A 26,336-nucleotide genomic window follows, 5' to 3' on the forward strand; every position below is an offset into this window, starting at 1 on the left:
TCAATGAGTGTTGGAAATAGTTATTTCATTTTTCAAGTTGCATGACCTCTAATGTCAGATTGAGCAGATCTAGAACATTTTTGCCCATCCTGTTTGGCAGAATGCTTCTTAAGCGTTTTGATAGCGGCTCACATTCATCACTATTCAAGTTGGCTTAAAAACAGTTTGAAAACTTTAGAAAAAAGACATTATGAGAACAACTAGGAAGCTGTTTTGATGAAGTCACTGTTAAATACCTTTTAAAATAGGCTTCACATGTTTAATGTATCAAAATAAAGTTGGCGGGAGTCTTGTAAAAAGGATTGTTTAGGAATTTGAGTAGTCTTAAGAGTTATGTAGCTATTTTGGGAAAAACATTCTTTTTCTGTTAACAAACGTTTACAACTCCTGTGATGTGAGAATTACCGAGGTTTACTGTGGGATTAACACAGGAACTCATTTTATTTGAGCTACTACATGGATGTAGAAGTGGTAAATTGTTCAGGTTAGCATAAATCAGTATGTAGAAGGAAAAAAAAAAAGTCTGCATAAATTCCCCTGGAAGGGGGATATGGTCAGAGATGGCAATTTGAAAACAGTGAGTCACCAAAAGTAAAAGTTTAAATTACAAGCTGTTTTGGGGGTCTTCAAGAGAGATTTTATAGATTGAACAACAACAGCAGCAAGGATAAAATATAACGCTGTCATGTAGACTGCAGCCTGAAAAGAAAGCGTTGCAGAAAAGCCACATCATCCTGAATTTATATTTCCGTGCATTTGAACAGATTGGAGAGCAGTGAAGTTGTTTTAAGAGCAAGTGATTTAAGTCAGCCAGCTTGTGAATAATACGAGATATTTTTGCATTTACATTAACTTATGTCCATAAATAACGAACTTTAACAATGAACAAAATCCATAATCCTGATAATGCTAAGAAAACTGGAAAGATACCTTTACCTTGAAAAGACAGGATAAAGAAGACAGCATAGAAATTTAGGGAGATTGCAGTTTTGGAAAACTTACATTAACATTTATTAGCTGCTACAGCTTTGAAATGTGATGATTTAAAGAAAGAAGTAGACTGTTGATTTCTAAAAGGTAATGTGTTGGCTGAAAGAGAAGAGAATCTTGTTGAGACCTAAAGTGTTCTTTTAAGGATACATTTCAATGTCATTTCAAAAAATAAACACATTTCCCATAACAAAACAGTGAGGTTAATGGAATAATGCAGGTGAAAGCTTTTTGGCCCGAAGGAGTTCCATCCTTTGGAACAAAGTTTTATTGTTGAACACACCATGACCCAGGCCTGTGAGTGCCAGCACAGTGGCTGTTTTTACAAGATCTGGTACAATATTCACAGTAGTTCTGGCCTTAGCACGAGGCAAGGATCATTCTTTTTGTATCTTCCTGATTGCTTCCTCTACAGAAATGGGATAATCCCTCCTCTTCTAAACTGGAAAGTAGTTTCTTCCCTCAATAAAACTAGTTTCTTCTCCAGGTTGAGCCTTTCCAACTCTTAGAGGTCTAAAATGAATGATATGAAACATACTGTATTTGCATCTATTTTTATTTAAGAGTTATCTAAGGAGATTTATCTAATTAAATAGGAATTTCCTAACAGATGCCAAAATAATCAACAAGTTTTCTTTAGAGATCATATATATTATATAACAAGATCCACCTAAGAGTTAAAATATAAGTAGGTATACAATTTAACTATTTGAAGATAATTTTTCTTCTTACCACTGAAGCAATAAGCAGGTAGTAGTACAATTTGGGGAAAACAATATTTCTGGCTTTTGTTTGTTTTATGTTAATTTGTGATATTCATGAGATCTTTTGTGAAGCCTTTGGGTATATAGTAAAATTCATGGGTTTTTAACTTTGTATTGACTCGTATTTTTGTAGGTTTTAAATTTTCTTCTGGCTTTAATTTATACTATCTCCTTTTACTTTTTCATTTAGAAATAATGTATTTTTCTCAGGATTGCAATCTCAGTGCAGTCCTCTACTTTTCTATTTGTTGGACGTTCTCTTAGACGTCTACATTTTTGTCTAGTTAGTACATTTCTAGTTTTTTATACAATTGATAAGAACTCTTTAATCTTATGAATTCTTTATATTTACTCTTTGGAGACAAGACTTATAGGGATTTCCTTGGGCTTAAACTAGAAAGAAAAACGAATTTGCTTATGAAATGTTGAAGGCTTTGTTACAAAGTGGGTTAACATTATATGTATGTTTGAAATAAACTACTTCAACCAGAGCATCTAGCTGTTAACGTCCAGATTAATATCTATCATAAAATATGTGCATGCTTCCAACACATGGCATTGCCTCCTATTCCTGCATGTCCAGGAGAAATTGTTTTGTCTTGTAGCAAAAGGCGTTAGCTCTTGGCACTTTTTTTTTTTTTTTTTTAATAGCTATCCAAAAATCAAGCTGAACCCTTGCATGTGAGGACAGAAAAGGACAATTTTTAGACAGGTCTAATATCCAGTTGTACCTTTCAGTCACTTAGAGAGAAGGCTTAGACCCCTGAAGCCCAAAGTCACAGGTTTTTTAGGATTATGGTGGTATATACCTCCAGTTTATAGGAAGAAAATGCGTTGTAGAAAATCCAAGTTAAATTAGGACTAAAATCCAAGTTAAATCTAGAACTAAAGTTTTACTGCCCCCAATACTTGTAAACTCTGGGTTACTGCTCTGTTGTCCATTTCATCAGTTGCAGAATATTCAAGTTAGTCTTTCAATGCTAACAAGAACATAAAAATGCATTATGTCTAAAAGCAGAATATGATTGCCAAGCCAGATCTGTGCATTACCTGAGAGTTTGGGGGGCCACCCAAGCGGCATCTACTTGTTTGCTACTGACCTTCATTTAGACTTGCTCAAGAATTGTTACAATGTAATAACATACACCCTTATGTACTCTTGAGTTTATTGAAAACACACAGCAAATGTGCACACACACACACATACACACCAGCACACCAGCACGCACCTACTCTAGAGCCTAGAATTTTAAGAGTCAGAACTTTTTATTTGCTTCTGGATTAAGATGGACCCTGTATTTCCTCAGCATGCTAATTAGAAACTCTATAAACAATTCAAAACCAGCTTCTTAAAATTCTGTTTTACAAAAATTGATGTTAAATATTGTCCTCAGAGAGTTCTACTCTGACTTTTCAAATTGTTTTTTTCTCCCTTCATGGGATAAACGGTTAGGGTTTCTTTTTGTTTGTTTTTTTATCTCGCATGTAAAAAATTCTATCTTAAAAGCTGATTTATTATTTCTTCCTTAGCATGGATGACATGGGAACAAAGATGATATTTCATCAGTCTTGTTTTTATTTAAGTTGAAAGGTTATATATTTCTACTATCTACTGCAATATTGCTAAATATTTTTATAGTGCTTGTAAATCTTATGACATTATTTTTTTAGTTTGTATTTCAGGCATTTACTCAAAAGGGACCATATGCCTCAGTTCATGTCACTCTATCATCAGTGTGTATGGTCACTCTGTTTTCTAATACTTTTAAGATTGGTTTTTGCCCCGACATTCCTCTGCCAGATTTATTTCCTTTATTTTCCCCTATATAGCACCATTTGGGCCATTTAATAAATAATTTCCCAACTCACCTTTCATAGTTATTTTAAACATGTGTATCTATTTGAAATACCGAATTGTTTTGTATTTTCTAATTTTTGCAAAAGTAGTATCGACTAAAAATCACATCCTATTCTTTTATTTTTTCTACACAAAATTATTGTTTTAAAATTTGTGTTGCTCCATAGAAATTATTGCTTCTGGCCACTGTCTAATATTCCACCATATGTTAATACCATATTTTGCTTATCCATTACCCTGGTGATACATACTTAGGCTATTTTCAACACTTTATGTCCACCATAAAGCATTAATACACTCTTTCCACATGTCCCCTTGAGTAACAGTGCAGAGTAACAGTGCAGCTGTGGAATGGCTGAGGTAGAAGTCATATATATGCCTTATTTCACAGATTCCTCCCTGGAATAGCTGTACCATTTTCCCCTCACCAGCAATACTTGGAATTTCTCTCTTGCCATATCCTTTGTCACCACACGCTGTTAATCTGCATTTTTAAAAATTAATTAATTAATTTTTGGCTGCATTGGGTCTTCGTTGCTACACTCAGGCTCTCTCTAGTTGCAGCGAGCGGGGTCTACTCTTCGTTGTGGTGCGCAGGCTTCTCATTGCAGTGGCTTCTCTTGTTGCGGAGCACAGGCTCTAGGCGCGCGGGCTCAGTAGTGTGGCTCCCAGGCTCTAGAGCGCAGGCTCAGTAGTTGTGGTGCGCAGGCGTAGTTGCTCCACAGCATAATTTGCATTTTAACTTCTGGAAATTTGGCATGTGTGGATTCATATGAAGTAAGGTGTTTTAATTCTGCATTGCTCTGATTCTAGAAAAGTTAGGTCTTCATATACTTTCTTGCTATTCATGTTTTCCATTCTGTGAATTGCCTATCATGAATTCGCTCATTTTTCTTATTGAGTATTGTGTGTCTTTAGAGATGTAGAAGTTTTTGTATTCAGATGTTGAGTCCTTTGTTGGGTTTTAGATAATGTATGTGTCTTCTACCCATCAACTGTTTTTCAGTCTGACTTTGGTATCCTTTATTGTACATAAAATTCTAATTTTTTATTAAAGTATAATTGATTTACAATATTATGTTAATTTCAGGTGTACAACATGGTGATTCAATATTTTTATAGATTATGCTCCATTGAAAGTTACTATAAAATATTGGCTATATTCCCCATGCCCTACAATATATCCTTGTATCTCATTTATTTTATACATAGTTGTCTGCACTTCCTAATTCCCAGTCTGTATCTTGCCCCTCTCGCTTCCCTCTCCCCACTGGTAACCACTAAATTGTTTTCTATATCTGTGAATCTCTTTCTGTTTTGTTGTATTCATTCGTCTTATTTTTTAGATTCTACTTATAAGTGATATCATTACAGTATTTGTCTTTGTCTGACTTATTTCACTAAGCATAATACCCTCCAGGTCCATCTATATTGTTGTAAATGGCACAATTTAATCATTTTTTATGGCTGAGCAGTGTTCCATTGTGTACATATGGCACGTATTCTTTGTTCATTCATCTGTTGATGGACACTTACGTTGCTTCCATATCTTGGCTATTGTAAACAATGCTGTTATAAACACTGGATGTGGGTGCATGCATCTTTTCAAATCAGTGTTTCTGTTTTCTTCAGATATATACCTAGGAGTGGAATTACTGGATTATATGGTTGTTCTGTTTTGTTTTTGTTTTTATTAACATCTTTATTGGAGTATAGTTGCTTTACAATGATGTGTTAGTATCTGCTTTATAACAAAGTGAGTCAGCTATACATATACATGTGTCCCCATATCTTCTTCCTCTTGTGTCTCCCTTCCACCCTCCCTATCCCACCCCTCTAGTGGCTACATCAGTTAACATTCCCACCAACAGTGTACCAGGGTTCCCTTTTCTCCACATCCTCGCCAAGGCTTGTTAGTTTTGTTCTTTTTTATGATAGCCATTCTGACATGTGTGAGGTGATCTCTCATTGTGGTTTTGATTTGCATTTCCCTGATGGCTAGTGATGTTGAGCATCTTTTCATGTGCCTGTTGGCCATCTGTATGTTTTCTTTGGAAAAATGTCTATTCAGCTCTTCTGCCTATTCTTTTAAATCAGATTTTTTATATTAATAAATTTATAATTTTAATATAGTTAAATTCATCACTTTTGCTTCATACAATGTATGCTTCTTTATTTTTCAAAGATCTATTTCATCTCTTACCCTGAAATCACAAATATATTACCTTGCAATTTCTTTTATTCTCTCTAGATTTTATTTTTCACATTTAAATATTAAAACTATTGTATTTTAGTTTTGTACATTAGGTGGAATTATATAACATAATGGTTAATAGAATGATTTCTGTGGGGTTTAAGTTCCAGCTCCACCATGTACTTCCTAGGCTAGTCATTTTATCTCTCATACCTCAGTTTTTCCACCTGTAAAATGAGGATAATAGTTTATGCCTTGTGGATTTTTTTGTGAAGATTAGGTGAGCTATATAGGACTGGGTACAACATAAGTGATATCACTAGGTTAAGATCCAGTCTCATCTCTCTTTTTAAAATGAGACTGTTTCCCCAAAAGCTGTAATTCAACTTCCTCCATTGGACTATGATTCCATCTCTTTCATGTGCCAACTTTCTATCTGTATATAGCTCTATTTCTAGGCCACCTGTTTGATTTGTTTTCTTATTTGCTGTTTCTTCCAAGGGCATCACAGTTCTTATCTATCATGACTTCCCAATATATCTTAATGTGTAGGGCACATTCTCCATTTTGAGCTTATTTTTCAAAACTACCTTAGCTGTATGGAGAACTTTATTCTTCCAGATACATTTTATTTTACTTTATTTTATTTTAATTTTTTTATAGGAGATAGAGCAATCTGCTCTTTTTTTTTTCTTTTTTTTTGGCTGCATTGGATCTTCATTGCTGCGTGTGAGCTTTGTCTAGTTGCAGCGAGCCGTGGGGCAGGAGGCTACTCTTTGTTGTGGTGCACAGGCTTGTCATTGCAGTGTCTTCCCTTGTTGCAGAGCACAGGCTCCAGGCTCGTGGGCTTCAGTAGTTGTGGCTCGTGGGCTCTAGAGTGCAGGCTCAGCAGTTGTGGTGCACCAGCTTAGTTGCTCCGTGGCATGTGGGATCTTCCTGGACCAGGGATTGAACCCATGTTCCCTCCATTGGCAGGCGGATTCTCAACCAATGTGCCACCAGGGAAGTCCCCCAGATACATTTTAGAATCACTTTTTTATGCTGTCCCTCAAAAAAAAAAAAGAGCTTGGCCTTTTATTACAGTTGCATTTAATTTTATAGATTAATATAAGGACATTTATATTATTATAGTAAGTCATCTCATCCATACCTGTGATATAAATTTCTTTTACTCATGTGTCCTCTAATAAAGTTTTCATTATGAAGATTTTCTGCATAATTTATTAGGTGAAACCCCATACTCTATAGGTTTTGTTACTATGGTAAATTCATCTTGTATTGTATCTAGATACTGATGCTATGGAGGAACACAATTGATCTTGGTGTATTAATTTTTTTCCAGCCCCTATGTTGAGCTCTTTTCTTAGATTTAATAGTTTATTGATTTTCCTGTGTTTCCAATAAAATAATCAAAACAATCTATAAATATGACATTTTTATCTATATTCTTCTAAACCTTCTCTCTTTCTATTTCTCTCAATACACAGCTCCAAAAAGGTCGGTTCCAACAGACCAGTAATGTTAGAAATCTTCATCTCAATTCTCTCCTTAAAGGAAATGCTAATTTTTTAAAAAAATTAGTAGTATAATAATTTTTGTTAGTGTATACATGTGCCATGTATTTTTGGTATATAGCCTTTATCAAGGAAAGATAGTTATTATTTGGATCTAGTTTTATAAAATTTACCCAATAGATTTTGAACCTCATGGGATGCTTTTTATCTCTTCTATCTAAAAAGAATGATGATATGATTTTCTCCTTTTATTTAACTAATACAGTGAATCACATGAATTGATTGGCTGATACTGAACCAACCTTGCATTCTCAAGGATAAACCCACTTGACCAAATTGTATTATAGTATAGATTAGCTTTTGCTGTATTACAAACCACCTCAAAACTGAGTGGCTTAGGGAGATCAGCTTGGTGCTTTGTGACCACCTAGAGGAGTGGGATAGGGAGGGTGGGAGGGAGGGAGACACAAGAGGGAAGAGATATGGGAACATATGTATAACTAACTGATTCACTTTGTTATAAAGCAGAAACTAACAAACCATTGTAAAGAAATTATACTCCAATAAAGATATAAAAAACAAAAAAACAACAAAAAACTTAGTGGCTTAAAATAGCAATTACTTGGCCATTTGGGACTGGATTCATCTGGGTAGTGTTTTACTTTTGGTTTTATCTGGGCTCCTTCATGCAGTTTTAGTCAACTGATGGATCAGCTGAGTGAGAGCTGGTCTGAGACAGCCTCACTCACAGGTTCGGTGGTTGGCTTGGACAGTGGGAGCACCTGGTCCACTTGTCTTCAGAACCTAGTGGGCTAGTCCTCGGCAACTGAGCCATCAAGCTCTTTTGCTATTGTCTCATCATGTGGGTTGAGTATGCCAAAGCCCAGTCCTGCTGAAGTGGTGACTCAGGAATGAGGGTGTCAAAGGGGATTGTACCATAATTTTTGAAACATCCTATCACAATGTTTTTAATATACCTTAAAACTCTGTGGAATAATAGTGTATTTAGGTTTTTGACTTATATTTTTAATAAGGAAAATTTGATTGATTGTAATGTTTTTTTATATTGCCCCTGTTTGGTATAATATTCTTCTTGCACCTCTAGCCCCATTATTCTAGCTTGGGGTACTTAAAATGTATTGAAGGGGATAGAAATGAGTATTGCATCTTAAATAAAAGTCTTGGACAAGTGGTTCCCACTTATCACTGAGGTTGTTCAAAAGGCTGCACTCTCACGGTGGACTATTGAACCCTTATGTACACCAAGCATTACATCTCACTTATACAATATTTATATCACAGCGCCTATGTATAGCACAATACCCATTGCTAATTCAGATTGTGTTTTAAGATATGAGACAAAATGTAAGACTTTTATTATAGTCATAAACATCTAGCAAACCAACCAGAAAATAAAAGCTAATTTTCAGTTGGTTGGCCGAGAACAAAAAAGCGAAGAATACCTCGTGCAAAACCATATCTCTGCTAACTACTGTTGGATTTAGAGCACACACATGCTAAAAAATATCTTCTTATCAAAGATTTGAGGTTGGACCTGAAAAAATTATATCAGAAGTGAAAATAATCATGTGGTCTGACCAGTGTGGATCACACAAAGTAAGTGTATACTATATATAAAGTAGATAGACTACGAGGTCCTACTGTATAGCACAGGCAACTATATTCAATACCTTGTAATAACCTATAATGGAGAAGGATCTGAAGAAGAAATACATATATCTGAATCACTTGGCTGTACACCTGAAACACAACATTGTCAATCAACTATACTTCAAGTAAAACAAAACAAAACAAAAAACTAAGTGTAAAGGGAAGTATAGTTTTATAAATTCCGCTCTGATATCCAATGGACCAACTGAAAGACAACAGAAACTACAACTATCTAGGAGACAGGACATGGCCAGCAAACCAGGCCGTTACCCTCGGTAACGGTCATACCTGCCAAAAAATATACAGACTAGCCTGCATTCATGAATACATAGGAATTCTTCATTTATCTGGCATTGTTAGGCAATGAGGTATTGTATGTTAGGAGAAGTTTTTTTAAAATGACAAATTGAAGAGGAGTTATTTTAACCTTCACTCGGTAATTTTTTTCTAAAATTAAGAAATGTATCTACTGGTGTATCTAATGTTTCCTTGATAACTCGGGGTCATCAGTTCAATCAACGTTTGCATGAATAATGCAAATGGAAACAAGACAGGCATGCTTACTGAAACTGAAAATGACATAGCAATGGCTGGAATAACTGATGAGAGAGCAAGAAAAAAGCAAAACTTAAAACAAACCATGATTGGAAACAATCAGTCAAGTTCTGACTTTCTGTACTTAGTTTCAAAAAGAGATACCACAAATCCCAGCAAGAGACTCCAGCATCATTAGCTGTCTTTCTCCTTTGTTTCCACCTTCCTTTCCTTTTCCTTCTACCCTAGATTGTTCCAGGAAGTGTTTATAGCTCCTTCCAAGACAAATTCTAATACTGCTTTCTCTCACACAAACTTCACAATATGTCCATGTGATAAATAGTGTGGAGGTAAAAGACAATTCATCACAGGCACATCTCCTATGAAAATAAAATTAGAAACTAGCTTCTAAACATGCAGAGAGAAGGGCGTGGTGTCAGGCACTAATTTCCTTGCGAATTCCTCTCCATTTCTAATAGACGTTCTTCTTTACCAAGATCCCTTTTTATTGGTGTCCTATTCCAAACTGCTCCACTCCGCCCATCCTCATCCTGTAAAATACATTCACACTCTTTTGTGACCCTACTTATTTGCCCATTAAATAATCAATCATAGAACTGTTGGAATTAAATACAGAGTGAAATTAAAATACTGGAGTCACTTGGAGGGTTTAAGCAGCTCCACCAGAAAATACTGGGCATGGATTTAAAAGAGGCTGCGTGGGACTTGCTCTTGTCCAACTTCTTTCTCAAGAAGTATCTGAAATAAGCCTAAATTCAGAGTTAATCAGACTGGCCTGCTTTCTCAGGTGGACTGGAATTCTGCTCTTTCCCCTCAACTCCCTGATGTCAGTGGTACTTTCCAGAGAGGACGTGGACTTCTCTGCCTACTGCAGAAGCTCAGTTCCCCCCGGGTCCGCTCCCTGTCTGAATCCCACACTTGAGGCCAGATGCCACCCTTCCCAGAACATTCGTGGCCTCCATTCAGTTTTTAACCTGCTCAGATTGAGTCCCTCTAGACTCTTTCTGGAAACCTGATCTTCAACCCCTTTCCCTGACCTCGATGGTTACCTGCCTACTTTAGGCCTCAGGTGCTTTAGCTATAAAATGATATAGTTGCCCTTAATTCTAAAGTCTTCTTTCTAAAGCGCTACAATGTGCTGGCTCCTTGAAAATGTTTCTCTTTGCTGGTTTTAATTTTGTAGAGAATTAAAACCCCAGCCACTCTAAAAGACAGTAAGTTACATTGGATAAGGAAAGTGTGCATTTGTAGTTAGATTAACAGGGATGGAAGACGACTTAGTATGTTTTAAGATACTCATGATCCGTTCTCGTGAGAGTCGGGGAAGAAGGGGAAGAGAGTTAATAAAATACCAAACGATTGTGACAAATTAAGTTCACCAAGATGTAGGTGATTAGTTACTACTTGAATAAGCCACACAAATCCAATTCAAGTTGTCCTTTATTTATCTAAGAAGGATCCCAGTGAACTGAGTCCCATGTTCAGTGACTCCACGTTCAATGGCTTAGTCTTTAAAAACTGTTATGTTGCTGGAAGCAGAAATATTGCCCATCAGTCCTAATTGATGTTTAGCTATCACGCACATTTGAAATAAATTTATTACTTTGCCTGATCTCAGTGTAATACATTCCAAAGGGGCAAAGAGCACACGAAAAGTTATGGAGTCTCCATCTTCTACACTAGAGTGTGCAATAAATTACATATTATTTGGCCGAGAAATTCACAAGCCATAGAAACCACACCATTAGCAATGTATACAGTGGTAAACAGCAGGTAATGAGAATGATATAAAACCAAACAGACTGTGTAGGTTGGCACTGCTGCCAATAAAGCAATTATTAAATGCATGCATATGCATCTATGCTAGGTAAGCTCTTTAGGGCAATTGCTATGAGTTCTACATACCTGTCAGGATATTATATATAGCCCACTTTCTATGGCCTTTATTCAAAGACGCTGAGAAAGGGTTACTCTGGGTAAATTCAGACCTTTTCTCAATATAGAATTTGGTCAACATGCATTCTGAACAGCAAAATTTCACAGTATTTTCCTACAATAATTGCCACCTCAGCAAATGCAGGATTAAGTATAATGGATTATAAGAAGTTAGAAAGGAAAGATGGAAGAAAAGAAGGAAGGTAGAAAAAAGGTGGATATAGAGTACTTCAACATTTATGTAGAGTGGACCTAAAACTAACCTGAGGTTTCCCTGAATTATTAGCATATGCTATAGAAACTTAAATGAAAAAATAAAAAAACCCAGCAAGGGAAACTCAAAGATTCTTTGCTTTTTCACTTTACTGCATATACACGTCCATCTTAAACAATCTATATGCTTATATCCAACAAGAGAGCATTGTTTTGCAAGGCTATTTGGGTTCTATCAGCATGTAAAGGTCAGACAACTCAACTTTAGCAGAGTCAGCTTTCAGGTGAATAATTGTTTCTTTCAGGTTGCGAGCATTTGAATTCTCCAGAAATGTTTCCCAAAACATGAAAATTAAAAGAGTCCTAGGACAGCGTCCTTTAGTAGTTTTATAGTATCAAGGTTTTTGGAGGAGGAGTATCCTTGTCCATTATCAACACAATGATTCCAAGCAGATCAATTTATGCTGAGAATATTATATAACAGAACCCACTTCACCTCCATTATACTGACAATGATCTTCCTTACTTCAACCCTGTGCTTCTTATAAAGTTGAAAATACTGAGCCAAGAACAGACAGTGACAATGCCAGAGACTCAGATGTACCTATAGGTGCCTTCAGACAACATCAGCCACCCAGGCTAAAGTCCTGGTTTAAAACATCCCAACATGAATGAATCTCAAAAACTATATGCTGAGCAAGTGAAGCCAGATCAAAAGGGCACCCACTGTATTATTCAACTTACATGAAATTCTAAACTCGACAAAAGTCATCTCTAAAGATAAAAAACAGATCCGTGGTTGCCTTGGGGTGGGAGATGGGGATACTTTTGCAAAAGCCTGCGAGGAAACTTTCTAGGGTTTTAGAATTGTTATCTATCTTTATGGGGGTGGTAGTTATACAAATGTATACATTAATTAAAAGTCACTGAGCCGTTGACTAAAAATGTCTGCATTTTATTGTATGTAAATGATACCTTAATAAGGTTGATTACAAAGTGAACCAAAACAAAGCAGAAGAAAAACCTCTCAAGACCTTAAAGAAAATACACTGTTTTCTTCCAGGGTACCAGATTGGAAATGAGGCATTGGTCTGTTCTACCCTCAGATTATCCCTAGATAGATTATCTAGTCTATTTTAAAGCGCTAGAGTCCCCTATCAGGAAAACTCACCCCATGTTTAATTTCTTTGATTTCTTCTGTGCCTCTTCTCCCAACACAGTGAAGCCATTCACGGAAGAAAAACCAGCTTTTTCCAACTTTGCATCACCATATATTCTTTGCAAAGCTATTATTTATAGAATAAAATTTGGCGACACTTTGTAAAAATCTAGCTTTTTGAGCCTTACAAATCTTAACAGTTAACCTATTGCCTCCACTGGAATTTGCAAAAAAAATTATTTTGAAAATGAATAGCTGAGAATTGACATTTTTGCTTTTTGTGATTTTCTCTTCCTCTAAGATAGAAGTGAGTAGGAATGAGAAACACATACATAAAGAAAAAAAATTATCTTGCTGCCTTTGCATGGTTATAATTTAGAGGAGGCCCTTTTCAACAATAATCTATTATCAGAATCAATAAAATACAATCTCCATGAAGGCCAGGCCAGGATATTTGTCTCTTTTTCAGCAGATTGCAATACAAACCACATTCATGGATATGCTTCTTGATGATCTTTGTAATACTGTAACAGTTGACCATTTCCTCATGCCTCTTCACCTTAACTTAAACCTGGTTTTTCACTGATGACCTCACATTTCCTTCTCTAACACTTGGTTGTGGGCCTCTTTTCCAACTCCAACTCGCATTTCACTCTGGAACCAAAGGAAGACTCACACCTTCCTGTTTTTTAGTGATACCTCAAGGTCATTTCCATATTGTGATCACCCTGAAGAATAGCCAGACAATTGATATTTCAGAGCCATCTGACAGTTTGTAGCTCTAAAAATTAACTAAGGACCGCGTTTGTCAAAAATATCCTAGTTTAAGATTTTGGTAATACAGCAACAGTAATCGCGAAGTCACTTATGACAATCAGTGTGGGAAGCACCCTCCTTCAGGAAGATCCTTTGCCATACAATACTCTTTCCCTGTCAGGTAATAAGGAAGCACGGCCAAGGAAAGTAACCTTTTGTGGAAAGAAATACTGGGCTTCAAGAAGGCTTGCAGTTCATATCTTTTTCTTGAATTAGATTCCCCATTAATTACTTTATCCACAAAGAGGTAATTATCAGAATTATGTAAGCAATTAAGGAGATGCTACTCCACATTCTTTCAGCTTGTTGACCTTTCTCACTTTATTTCATGTGGCCATCTGAAACATCAGTGATTTACATGTCTTTTTTTTTTTAACAGATTTCTGTGTGTGTGTGTGTCCCCATGATGAAGACATCATTAAAGTAAAATATCATGAATAGACTCTTAAGAAGCAGAGTCTACTGAAAGTCCTGGAAAATATGAAAGCACTAATATTCATGGACAGCTCTACACTCTGAAAGTTACTCCAAATGTTGTTGATCTCTCTTTTGTCTAGGAGTTTTTCAAATTTTCTACCATGATCATTTGTTAGTTTTATAATTACATAATGAAGGCATTACATCATACAATCTTTTGTTATCCATTGCAGTTTTAAAACTATTCCTTTCCTTGTCCTCAGCAGATATGTCATAGATTATTAGTACACAAGCAAAGACTTTCAATGTAACAGTACTTTATAGTGAGAAGAACTATACTGAGCTATCGCTATCCTAAGACAATGCATTAGGAAAGCACTAGGAATTCTTAAGCACTAGGAATACAGAGACGATCAAGGGGCAAGTTCCTTGCCTTCGAGTATACATGATCATTATAGCAAATGCTTAAATAGCACTTAGTATATAACTCACCACAGCATTCTTATTATCCTCCTTTTTAATAGGTGAGCAGAGGAAGCCACAGGGAAGTCATAGGGTAAAGCCAGAATTTGAACCTAGGTAGACTAGTACACTCTCCACGGCTTTAACTACTACATTAAAATATATATATATATAAAAAACTCCAAGTATTCCAAAGTTACAAAACACTTATCTACCAAAACTCAAAAAGGAGCACACAAACTTGCATAGAAAATAAACATGTGGGCTTCCCTTGTGGCGCAGTGGTTGAGAGTCTGCCTGCCGATGCAGGGGACACGGGTTCGTGCCCCAGTCGGGGAAGATCCCACATGCCGCGGAGTGGCTAGGCCCGTGAGCCATGGCCGCTGAGCCTGCGCGTCCGGAGCCTGTGCTCCTCAACGGGAGAGGCCGCAACAGTGAGAGGCCCGCATACCGCAAAGAAGAAAATAAACATGTAAAAGTTCATAAATAAACCACAATATAACCTGTTCCACATAATATACTGACTGCAGTGTCCTGGGCCTCTCCCATCCTTAGGTAGCTGGAAATTACAACAAAATAATACTTTCCACCTTTGGAAACCACACCGTCTCTCATACCAACCAACCAATTACTTCCTTAGAGGGAATAGGAAATTAACCTGAATATCATTAAAAAATATATATATATAGCATTACTGATGTAGAATCTTTGTTTAAAGACAATAATTTCAATAGCAGAGGGAACGTTACCATTGCAGGCTTCAGATAACATCTATATTTCTCAGATTTCATGCTAAATCATATAATGCCATATTGTGTCTGAAGCTATTTTTTCAATAGTCCATTTTCTTAAATGGACGAGCAAAGCCGTAAATACTGAGGAACATTTTGGCTCCCAAATCCTAAAGCCATTCTGATTATGCCTGGGTGATCATGGGGACGTCATCGGAACTACCAGAGGACTGGCTGAAATACCAGTGTTCTGGCCAGCTTACAAATCGGAAATTATACAGAATCCAATTTTATTTTTTTGTTAAGTAATTCCTATGAGGCTTTTGGGATGTCAATGTAAAGTCCTTTCATGTGTAATCTTTATCCATTAGATAGGGAACAATGCCAATCCCCGTCATAAATACTTTCACAACCTGACACTGAAAATCCATTGCAGGGCATACGACCTGCAAATACGATGTGAATCACACACATCCACTCATTCAGACAATCCACAAATATTCATTTTTAAGTCTACTATATGCCAATAATGTACCAGCCTCTCAGATGCTAAACCATGCTAAATGCTGAAACAGATATACTCAGTTCGGGCCCTCCTGGAACTTGTTACCTACAGAAGTGCCTTCATTGTAAATGGTCAGGTCTCAGCCAATGCTATTATCATCAGCAGGTGACCAAAGGATAGAGCTTGCTTTCTAAACAAGCTCCACACTCCTTCCTTTCAACATTTTTGCTTTCCTTCAAGGCACATAATCCACTGGTCAGTTTCTCCCAGTTAGTGAGGTTTGGGGAAAAGGTACCCAGTGAACAATTCCTTGTGGCCTCACTCTTCCCTCACACTCTCCTCTGTGCTGTTGAGCTAAAGAGACCTGGATTAAAGTCACTTGTTCTAACATTATTTTAAAATCCGGCTGCTCCTGCTTTGAGGATTTCCACTGGACCAACACAGCAGCAAAGCAGCACTGAATCAGAAGCAGGTAAATTTCAAAATGACAGCTCTAAACATATCCACTCTTCTTTTGTTCTCCTCCTATCCCTTTGCTCTGAACACCTCTGCCCTGAGGCTTTGCCTTTACCCTTCTCTGATTACTGCTCCAAAAGGGTTTCCAAGAGCAGGGAGTATTTATGGTTTCATTTGCTCCCAAGTCCTTGGTGGAAAAGGATGCTTGCTTCCTGATTCTTACTAATTCCACACTCACATCATCAACACAAAAATCATCATTAAAAAAAAAATTTCCTCAGCTTCATATTTCTTCTGGGCCAACACTAAAAGAATATTTTCAAAGAAACAATATCCTCTGTCCTTTGCTCCTCCAGTCTCATTTTCAACCCTTATTACGGGATGCATTACAAAAACAGAAGAAAGTTCTTTGTGCTTTCCTGTACCAGCTAATTATTCTAATTTGTTCTGTCTCTACCGAACAGAATGCGAAATCAACACAAAGGCTGATTATGCGACCTCTTCCAAGGGAATGGTCTGAGAGTTGTCTATTTACTAATGAAGCTCAGTGTGTATTAAGGGTTGACTGAAGCAATCATCAGGAATTTTCATCCCTTAAATTAGTCTTTTCTACCAGATGCACATCTTTCATTTCGGATAATATAACTTTTAAGTTCAGGATACAACTGGACAAAAGAAAAGAAAAAAAGGTAACCAACACAACATTTGCAGTAATAACACAGTAACAGCTATCATCCTTCCCTGAGGAATTCAGCCTACTTTATGGACACAATTTAGTACAAACTCATAAAAAAGCTAACAAAGCCCCAAACCACTTCACAATAGCGTAGAGAGGTAAAGGTCAGAAATTATTACTGCCAGACCCAGCAGACAATGGCACCTACCGGAAAGAGCACAGGACAGGAAAACCTGGAAGCCTGTGTTCCAGTTTCGGTTATTCCTGTAAGCATTAGTACGATCTGAGTGAACTCAGCCTGCCCTGCTTTTTCCGTTTATAAAAACCTACATCATCCTCTCAGTAGAATGAAATGCCACATCTGAAAAGTTGCAGATCTCTTTAGGAAAGAAACAAAACTCATGCTTTCCAACCAAAATGGAATAATTCTGTCAATGGAGGCTTAATAAAAATCTGCCATAAAGCAATTGTTTACTTGAAATCTATCTTTTGTGGTATATTTATTGGGGTAAGGAGTGTAAGCAAATCATAATTAGAGTTACCGATTATTCCAGAAATCAAGGTCATTGAGTTCAGATTCCAACTTTGACCCTGACCCAGGCTTACAGAGATGTAAGATGTCCCAATACCTCATATCCAGCATACATGGGAGAAACAAGGTATGCAGACAGATCCTCTTATAAATATCCCATATGTCGTGGTTTTAATACAGGGTCTCAGATTCATTGCCATTCTTCGCATCCAGATGTGGGCATTTTCCCTTGAATTTAGGCAGGCTTTCCATGGCTTCAAACAATAGAGCAGGGGTCAGTAAATTATGGCTGGTGGGCCAAGTCTAGGCCTCTACCAGCTTTTATAAATGAAGCTTTATTGGAACACAGCCATGTTCCTTAGTATATGTATTGTTTGTGTCTGTTTTCACATCACAGCAGCAGAGCTAAGTAGTTGCAAAAGAGACTGTATGGCTTGTAAAGCCTAAAATATTGACTGTCTGACACTTTATGGAAAAAGGTCTCCAACGCCTGCAATAGTATATAATGAAAGTGATGCTATGTAACATCTAAGACTAGGTCATAAAAGGTCATGCAGCTTTTGCATGATTCTCGTGGAATGCTTCAACCCTGGACACTCATTCTCTTGGAATACTCTATCTTGAATCCTAACTACCACGTTATGAGAAGTCCAAGCCACCTGGGCAGCCATCTATAGGCACTCCAGTCAACAGTCCTTTTTGGGCCCAGTCTTCAAGGGCCAGACATGTGAATTAAAATTATCTAGATTCCAGCCCCAGCCATCCGAATCCTCATGAGCTGAGGTTTCAGATATCAGTCATGGAGTAAAGACAAGCCATCTCCTCTGTGTACTGTTTGAATTGCTGACCCACAAAATCTGGGCACATATTAAAATTTTTGTTTATTTCACCACTAAGTTTGGACTTCTTTATTATGTAGCAATAGATAACTATAGCACTGTGTCTGTACACAGGATTTCTACATTTCACAGAGCACAGATTTTTAGATGTGAATGTTGACTGCTCAATTTCTAAGAAGAACGTATACACACACATAGGTACAAAATGTTTATGTATATGTAAATATTAGACCTATATAAACTAATCTGTATTATCCATAAAATGAGGGGGCCTTGATAATGGCTAACATTATTTTTCGGTATTTATTGTGTTCCAAGAACTGATAAATTCTTGCATTGTATGAATTTTCTCTTTCACCCTCATAGCAACTCCCTGAGAGAAGTAATGGTATCTCTATTTTATAGATGAGAAAACTGAGGCAAAAACAGATAACATGCTCAAGAGTACTCAACAAGTAAATTTTAGAGTCAACATTTGAACCCAGGTTCTCAAGTTTTAGATCCCTTACTCATGCTCACCAAGCTATATACTGAGGAAGGGGATGAAAGCTGACGCCATTACCTCATGCTCAAGAAGTTAGACAGAAACTTAGCAGGTATGGTTGAAAGAAGACAGGACTTGGAGTCATAAGTCCAGAGGCTGAGTTATGAGATGAATTCTCCTCTCATCTAGATATAGGTTTGTTTTTAGAAAATGAAGAAGATCACTGCATATTTTGATTGTTAATTTCTGTACTTAATGATTACCAAAGAATGGACTTTTACCAGGGAGCTATTTTGCAATGACATAAATTATTGATTCAAACTCAAACCTTTATTATAAATTATTGATTCAAAATCAAATCTTTATTAAGTCTCCCTTGCATCAGAAGTTTTTCCCACTCTTCATTTCTTTGAAACCCTTTCCTGTCTACTCTTGGCCAAAGCTTGAAGCCTAATTTAACACTTGGAAATAAAATAATGAAATAGTCATAACACAGCAATTCCAATGCCTACTGAAATGGAAGCTCTAAATAATTTTTCAGATAATTTAGGAAATTAAAAATATTTACATCATAGATGCAAAGACAGAAGTTACTTGTGTAATAAATGGTGAGACAAAAAGTTTCTGGTCAAGTAGATTTGTTTATATATGATCACTAATCTGAGCTCTACCCCTGTGCTAAAACCCAGTGACAGGTTGCATACAGCTTCTAAAGGGATAGTTCAGTGCATTGGGTCAAATTCATGCCATAAAATGTGGTATTAGTAGTAGTACTAGAAGACAGAGTGACTGTCTTCTTTGGGACATAGATGAAGACCCCAAGATAGACAATATCAAGGACAAATTATGTAGAATAAGATATTATCTCAGTCCTTGGAACATGTCATGCAGGATAGAACAAGAAGTAGATTTATTATCAAGTACATGAAGCCAGAGACAGTAAGCAATGAGTGGTAGTTGGTTAAAATAGACAGGTTTTAGAAGTAGAGGCACGGATGTAGAAAACAAACTTAGGGTTACCAGGGGATTGTGGCAGGGAGGCTAAATTGGGAGATTGGGACTGAAATATACACACTACTATACATGAAATAGATAACTAGTAAGAACCTGCTCTTCTTATTAGCCCAGGGAACTCCATTCAGTACTCTGTAATGGGCTATTTGGAAAAGACTCCAAAAAAAAAAATAAAAGTGGGGCTTCCCTGGTGGCACAGTGGTTGAGAGTCTGCCTGCTGATGCAGGGGACACGGGTTCGTGCCCCGGTCCGTGAAGATCCCACATGCCGCGGAGCGGCTGGGCCCGTGAGCCATGGCCGCTGAGCCTGCGCGTCTGGAGCCTGTGCTCCACAACGGGAAAGGCCACAACAGTGAGAGGCCCGCGTACTGAAAAAAGAAAACAAAAAAGTGGATATATATACATGTATAACTGATTCACTTTGCTGTACACCTGAAACTAACACAACACTGTACATCAACTATACTCCAATAAAAATTTTTTTAAAAAATAGGTTTTAAGAACCATAGTCAGGGAGCAGTGTGGATTGGAAAGACCTGGCAAGAAAAATTTCTGCATCCTCAGACAATGCTCCCCAAGCTGGCTATTGCAAGGGTGAGCATTTAAGAGATCTTTGACCTAAGGAGGACATGAGATTAACAATCTATCCCAATGTGCATGAATTATTCTCCTCGGTGCTATCAGAAATCAGATGGCATCCTAGAGCAGGGGTCAGCAGATCTTTTTTGTAAAGGGTCAGATAGTAAATATTTTGGATTTTCTGTACCATACGTCTGCATTACAACTGCCCATCTGCTGCTGTAGCACAGAAACAGCCATGCACAATACGTTAATGAATGGATGCGGTGTGTTCAAGCCAAACGTTATGTACAAAACCAGGAGTCAAGCAAGATCTGATCAGTGGGCCAGAGTGTGCGGACGCCAGTTCTGGGTCAGTGTTCACAGCTGAATGAGTCATGAGGCCTTAAGTTCCAGTTCTCATTGTACTACTTTCTACCTGGGTGAACTTGGGTTCATCCTTTTATTTATATGGGCCACTGTATTAGTCAAGGTTCTCCAGAAAAACAGAACCAACAGCATGTGTATACAATGTGCCCATATATACTGACAGATATAGATCTAGATATCGATATTGATATCTAGATCTATATCCATATCTATATAAAGATAGAGAAAGAGAGAGAGAGATTTTAAACAATTGGTTCACACAATAATAGAGGCTTGGTAAATTCAAAAGCTGCAGATTAGGCTGTCTAGAAACTCTAGGAAGAGTTGCAGTTCAATTTCTGTAAGTCTTCTGGCAGAATTCCTTTTTGCGACAGGGAGGTCAGTCTTTATTAAGAGCTTCACCTGATTGGATGAAGCCCATGCATATTATGGAGGATAATCTGCTTTACTCAAAGTCCACCACAAATTTAGTTATGAATTTCATCCCAAAACACCATCATAGGGACTACCCTGGTGGCACAGTGGTTAAGAATCCGCCTGCCAATGCAGGGGACACGGGATTGAGCCCTGGTCTGGGAAGATCTCACATGCCGTGGAGCAACTAAGCCCATGCACCACAGCTACTGAGCCCGTGCACCTAGCGCCCATGCTCTGCAACAAGAGAAGCCACCGCAATGAGAAGCCCGCACACCACAACAAAGAGTAGCCCTCGCTTGCTGCAAATAGAGAAAGCCCACGTGTAGCAACGAAGACCCAATGCAGCCGAAAATCATAAATAAATAAAACATAAAAATTTTTAAAAACACAAAAACACCATCACAGAAATATCCAGAATAATATTTGACCAAATAACTGGGCATGGTGGCCCAGACAAATTGACATGGAAAATTCACCACCTAAGCCATAGTTTTGTCACCTTTTACTGAGAAATATGACTTATCTGAGCTATTTTGATACCTAGAAGATACCTTCTAGAGGTAACACCCTCAGTATTTTACATGGTAGGCAGTAGAGGGAATGAGCCCATTTGCCCAGTCATATGACACCTAAAGGATAAAATTCTGTCTTCTCTCTCCAACCCACAAGGATGAACGCCAAAAATACATCACTTATATCTGCTTTAGCTAACATAGGATAGACCTATGCTCCCAGTAAGTCTCATGAAATGCTGTTTCATTAAGGAGAGACTTTACTTGCTAAGATTAGAAGCAAAAGAGGGTGGTGGATGAAAAACTGCCCAAGGATATAAGCTCATGCAAGGAAGCAGGCGAGAGAATGGGTATCCGAAGATGTGCGCTCTGAGCCAACACTAATTCCACAGCATCAGGTTATAATTCAGGGAGCCCAACCGCTGGGGGTTTTTTCCCCTTCTTCTTTTCCCCCAAAGAGGGACAAGCATACTGACAAAGGAAGAGCATCAGTCACCACAGATAAATTGCTTTTTAGAGGTGATTTCGCAAATGATTTGGCTCAGTGTAGACTATGATTTGGCTCCCCAAACCAAAAGCTAGAGCATTTCATTCCAGGTCCCTCTTCAAATATCCATGATAGGTAAAACTCTGGCATCAAGTAGGTCTTGAAATCTCCCCAGGTGATTATAATATGCAACCAGGGCTGAGAATCTGGAGATGTAGAGCAAACTTAAATTGAACTTTAGTTAAACAGTAAAACGAGCTCTGACTCTACTGGCTGGAGCTAGACAAGGGATATGGATTTAGTTGGATGAGAAGATAAAGGACACCAGGGAGTAAATCAAATGCTTTACACCTGTGCTTAGCTAATTGCTACTCAGATAATTCAGACAATCTTACAGCACCTGAACCCTGAAATTCCTTAGTTCTGTTTAAAAAAAAGGAACTCTTCAAGTAACTGAACTCTGAGAATCATGCCAATTATAAAGAAAAAGAAGAAATCTTATTTTTTGAATTAGTTGATTTCATATATACTGTTTCACTTTCATGATATTAACTAGTTATCTTTCTTTCCATTTTATGTTTGAGGAAAGTAAGGCTTTAAAGTCTCAGTAATTTTCTCAAGGTCACTTGTTAAGGGTGTGGTAGGCAGCATAATGGCTCCTAAAAATGCCCTCACCCTAATCCCTAGAACCCAATAATATGTTACCTTACATGGTAAAGAGGACTTTGCAGATATGACTGAAGTTATAGGCCTTGAGATAGAAAGATTATCCTGGTTTACCTCATGGAACAAACCTAATTGCATGAGTCCTTAAAAGCAGAAAACCATTCCCAACTGTAGAAAGAGAAAGAGAGAGATGTCCTAATAGAAGCAGAATCAGAGAGATGCAACATTTTGGGGTTTGTAGGTGGAGAAAGGGGACTCTGAGTCAAGGACTACAAGTGACCACTGGAAGCGGATAAAGTCCAGGGAACAGAAACACCCCTAAGAGCCTCCAGAAAAGAATGTAGCTCTGCCAACACTTTTTTTTCTTTTTTAACCATCTTTATTGGAGTATAATTGCTTTACAATGGCGTGTTAGTTTCTGCTTCATAACAAAGTGAATCAGCTATACATATACATATATCCCCATATCTCCTCCCTCTTGCATCTCCCTCCCACCCTCCCTTCCCTATCCCACACATCTAGGTGGACACAAAGCACAGAGCTGATCTCCCTGTGCTTTGTGGCTGCTTCCCACTAGCTAGCTCTTTTACATTTGGTAGTGTATATATGTCCATGCCACTCTCTCACTTCATCCCAGATTACCCTTCCCCATCCCTGTGTCCTCAAGTCCACTCTCTATGGCTGCGTCTTTATTCCTGCCCTGCCCCTAGGTTCTTCATAACCATTTTTTCTTGTTTTTTTAGATTCCATATATATGTGTTAGCATATGGTATTTGTTTTTCTCTTTCTGACTTACTTCACTCTGTATGACAGTCTCTAGGTCAATCCACCTCACTACAAATAACTCAATTTCATTTCTTTTTATGGCTGAGTAATATTCCATTGTATATATGTGCCACATCTTTATCCATTCATCCGTCGATCCTGCCAACACTTTTACTTTACTCAATTGAGACCAATGTCAGACTTGTAAGGTAATAAATTTACGTTGCTTTGAGTCACTAAATTTGGGATAATTTGTATGAAAGCAATTAAAAAAAATACAGAGGTCCTACAAGAGCCAGGCTATATATTTATACTTAAGTATTTCTGAAATGAATTTAACCTTGTGATTGACAGCAGCAGCAGCAGCAGCTTCCAAGGGATCCCACCACACACCTGAGGCAAAAGGAGCCTAATACAAAGCAGTGACAGCAGCAGGTCACTGCCCCACACTTGGGGTAGAGGGGGACTTGATCTACTGTAGCAGCAGCATAGCCTGAATGGGAACCCATCCTCCTGTGGCACTAGTCCCATCAACATTAGTCTAATCTGCTAGCATCTGCTGTGCCAACAGGCCCAACATATACAAACCCCCCAACTCAGTAGCATTAAGTGAGCCAGGCTCAGTGTTTCCTGAAACTCATATCCAGTTGCACTGGAAATCCAAGATATCACCTACTGTTATGAAAACATAAACAATAACAGAAGACTGGGAACTTCAGAAAGAAAAGGGGAACAATGGAATGGGTGAAAACAAATGGGGTAAATATAAGAGACTATCATTAGCCTCATGAGTTTCTTAAATTCTATATGATGGTCAAAGCAAAAATGATGACACCATCTGATGGGGTTCTCAATGTAGAGAAAGGAAATACTACAGAAAATCATACTTTAAAACTGGGGAATATTAAGAGACCTAAATGGAAGTAAAATTTTGAAACTTCACTTGAAGTAATGAAACACTGATTCCAGTAGGCTATGATAAGTTACATATGTATACTGTAATGCCAAAAGCAACCACTAAGAAAACTATACAAACAGTATACACAAATGATTATAAATGAATTAAATTAAAATGGACTTATTAAAAAATGTTTAAGTAACCCACAAGAAGGAAAAATAAGGGAAACACAGGATTGAGAAACTAAGGTAAAAGACAAAACAAAAAATAACATGGTAGACCAAATCTTTGACATGGCAATAATTACATTAACGGTAAATGATCTAAATAACCAAGTCAAAGACAGAGATTGGAAGAGTAGATTAAAAAATCGCAAGCATGATCCAACTATATACTGTCTATAAGAAGCTTACTTTCAACATCATGATATAGGTAGTTCAAAGTAAAAGGATGAAAATGATATATCATGTGAACATTAATCAGAAAAAGCAGGAATGGCTATATTAATATCAGATAAAGTAGACTTCAGAGCAAAGGAAATTATTAGGGGCAAAGAGGGTCATTACATAAAGATAACAGGAATAATCCACCTAGATGACCTAGTGATACTAAATGTGTGTGCACCAAACAACAGAACTTCAAAATGCATGAAGCAAACACTGAAAAAGGTAAAAGGAGAAAGTTTTAAATCCACAATTATTATTTGAGACTTCAACACAGCAATTTATACAACTACCAGAGAGAAAAATCAGCAAGGATATGGAAGAACTGAAAACATCATCAATCAACAGGATATAACTGACATTTAAAGAACACACTCAGTAAGAGCAGAATACATATTCAAGTGTCCATGGAACATTCACTCATATACCATATACTGGGCGATAAAAAAACATTAGCAGATTTAAAAGAATTAAAATCATAGAGAGTATGTTCTCTAGCCATAATGGAATCAGACTAGAAATCAATAAGAGAAAGACAACAGGAAAATCTTCAATCACATGAAAACTAAACATCACACTTCCAAATAACTCATGGGTAAAAAAGACAGCATCAAGGGAAAAAATTTTAAATGTATAGAATAAAAGAAAATGGAGATATAACAGATCAAAGTTTGCGGAATGAAGTGAAAGCAACGCTGAAAGGGAAGTTTATAGCACTAAATTGGGAAAGAAAATATTTCAAAGCAATAATCTAATTTTCTATATTAAAATAGTAAAAAAGGAAGAGGAAAAAACACTAAACAAGCAGAAAGAAGGAAATAATAAAGATGAAACAGAAATCCATGAAACTGAAAACAGGAAAATAGGGGGGGAAATCAATGAAACAAAAGGCTGGTTCTTTGAAATAAGCAATCTAACCAATAAAGATCTAGAAAGACTGACAAAGATTAAACAGAGAGATGGCACAAATCACAGATATCAGAAATGCAACCAGGGATACCATGACATATCCTGCAGGTTAATGAGGGACAAGTTACTATGAACAAGTCTACACTAGAAATTCAAAAATGTAGATGAAATGGGCCAATGTTTCTACACCCAAAACTACCAAAACTCAGCCAAGATGAAATAGATAATCTCAACTTTCCTGTAACCATTAGAAATACTGGTTTTTCATTTAAAAACTCCCAAAAGAAATGTTCAGGCTTAGATGTTTCACTTTTACCCAAGACTTAAAGAATTAACACCAATTTTACATGATTTGATAAGAAATAGAAGTAGAGGGAACAGTTTCTAATTAATTTTATGAAGCCAGTATTACCTTGATACCAAAACCAGACAGGGATAGTATAGAAAGAAGAAACCTACAGACCAATATTTTTTATGAAATTGGCTGAAAAACCCTCAGCCAAATAT

At 37.2% G+C, this 26,336-nt stretch overlaps 1 long non-coding RNA gene across 1 annotated transcript in view; it reads left to right on the forward strand.

Moving 5' to 3' along the window:
- The window catches only part of LOC307175919, a 192,378-nt gene extending 177,949 nt beyond the window's left edge, over positions 1–14,429 (forward strand). The window contains exon 6 of the long non-coding RNA XR_013824547.1: positions 14,049–14,429. This is a non-coding gene — a long non-coding RNA (uncharacterized lncRNA). The remainder of the gene's footprint in view (positions 1–14,048) is intronic.
- Positions 14,430–26,336: the final 11,907 nt, after the last annotated feature.

The sequence above is a fragment of the Stenella coeruleoalba genome (assembly GCF_951394435.1).
Source record: "Stenella coeruleoalba genome assembly, chromosome: 17".
Lineage (NCBI taxonomy): Eukaryota > Metazoa > Chordata > Mammalia > Artiodactyla > Delphinidae > Stenella > Stenella coeruleoalba.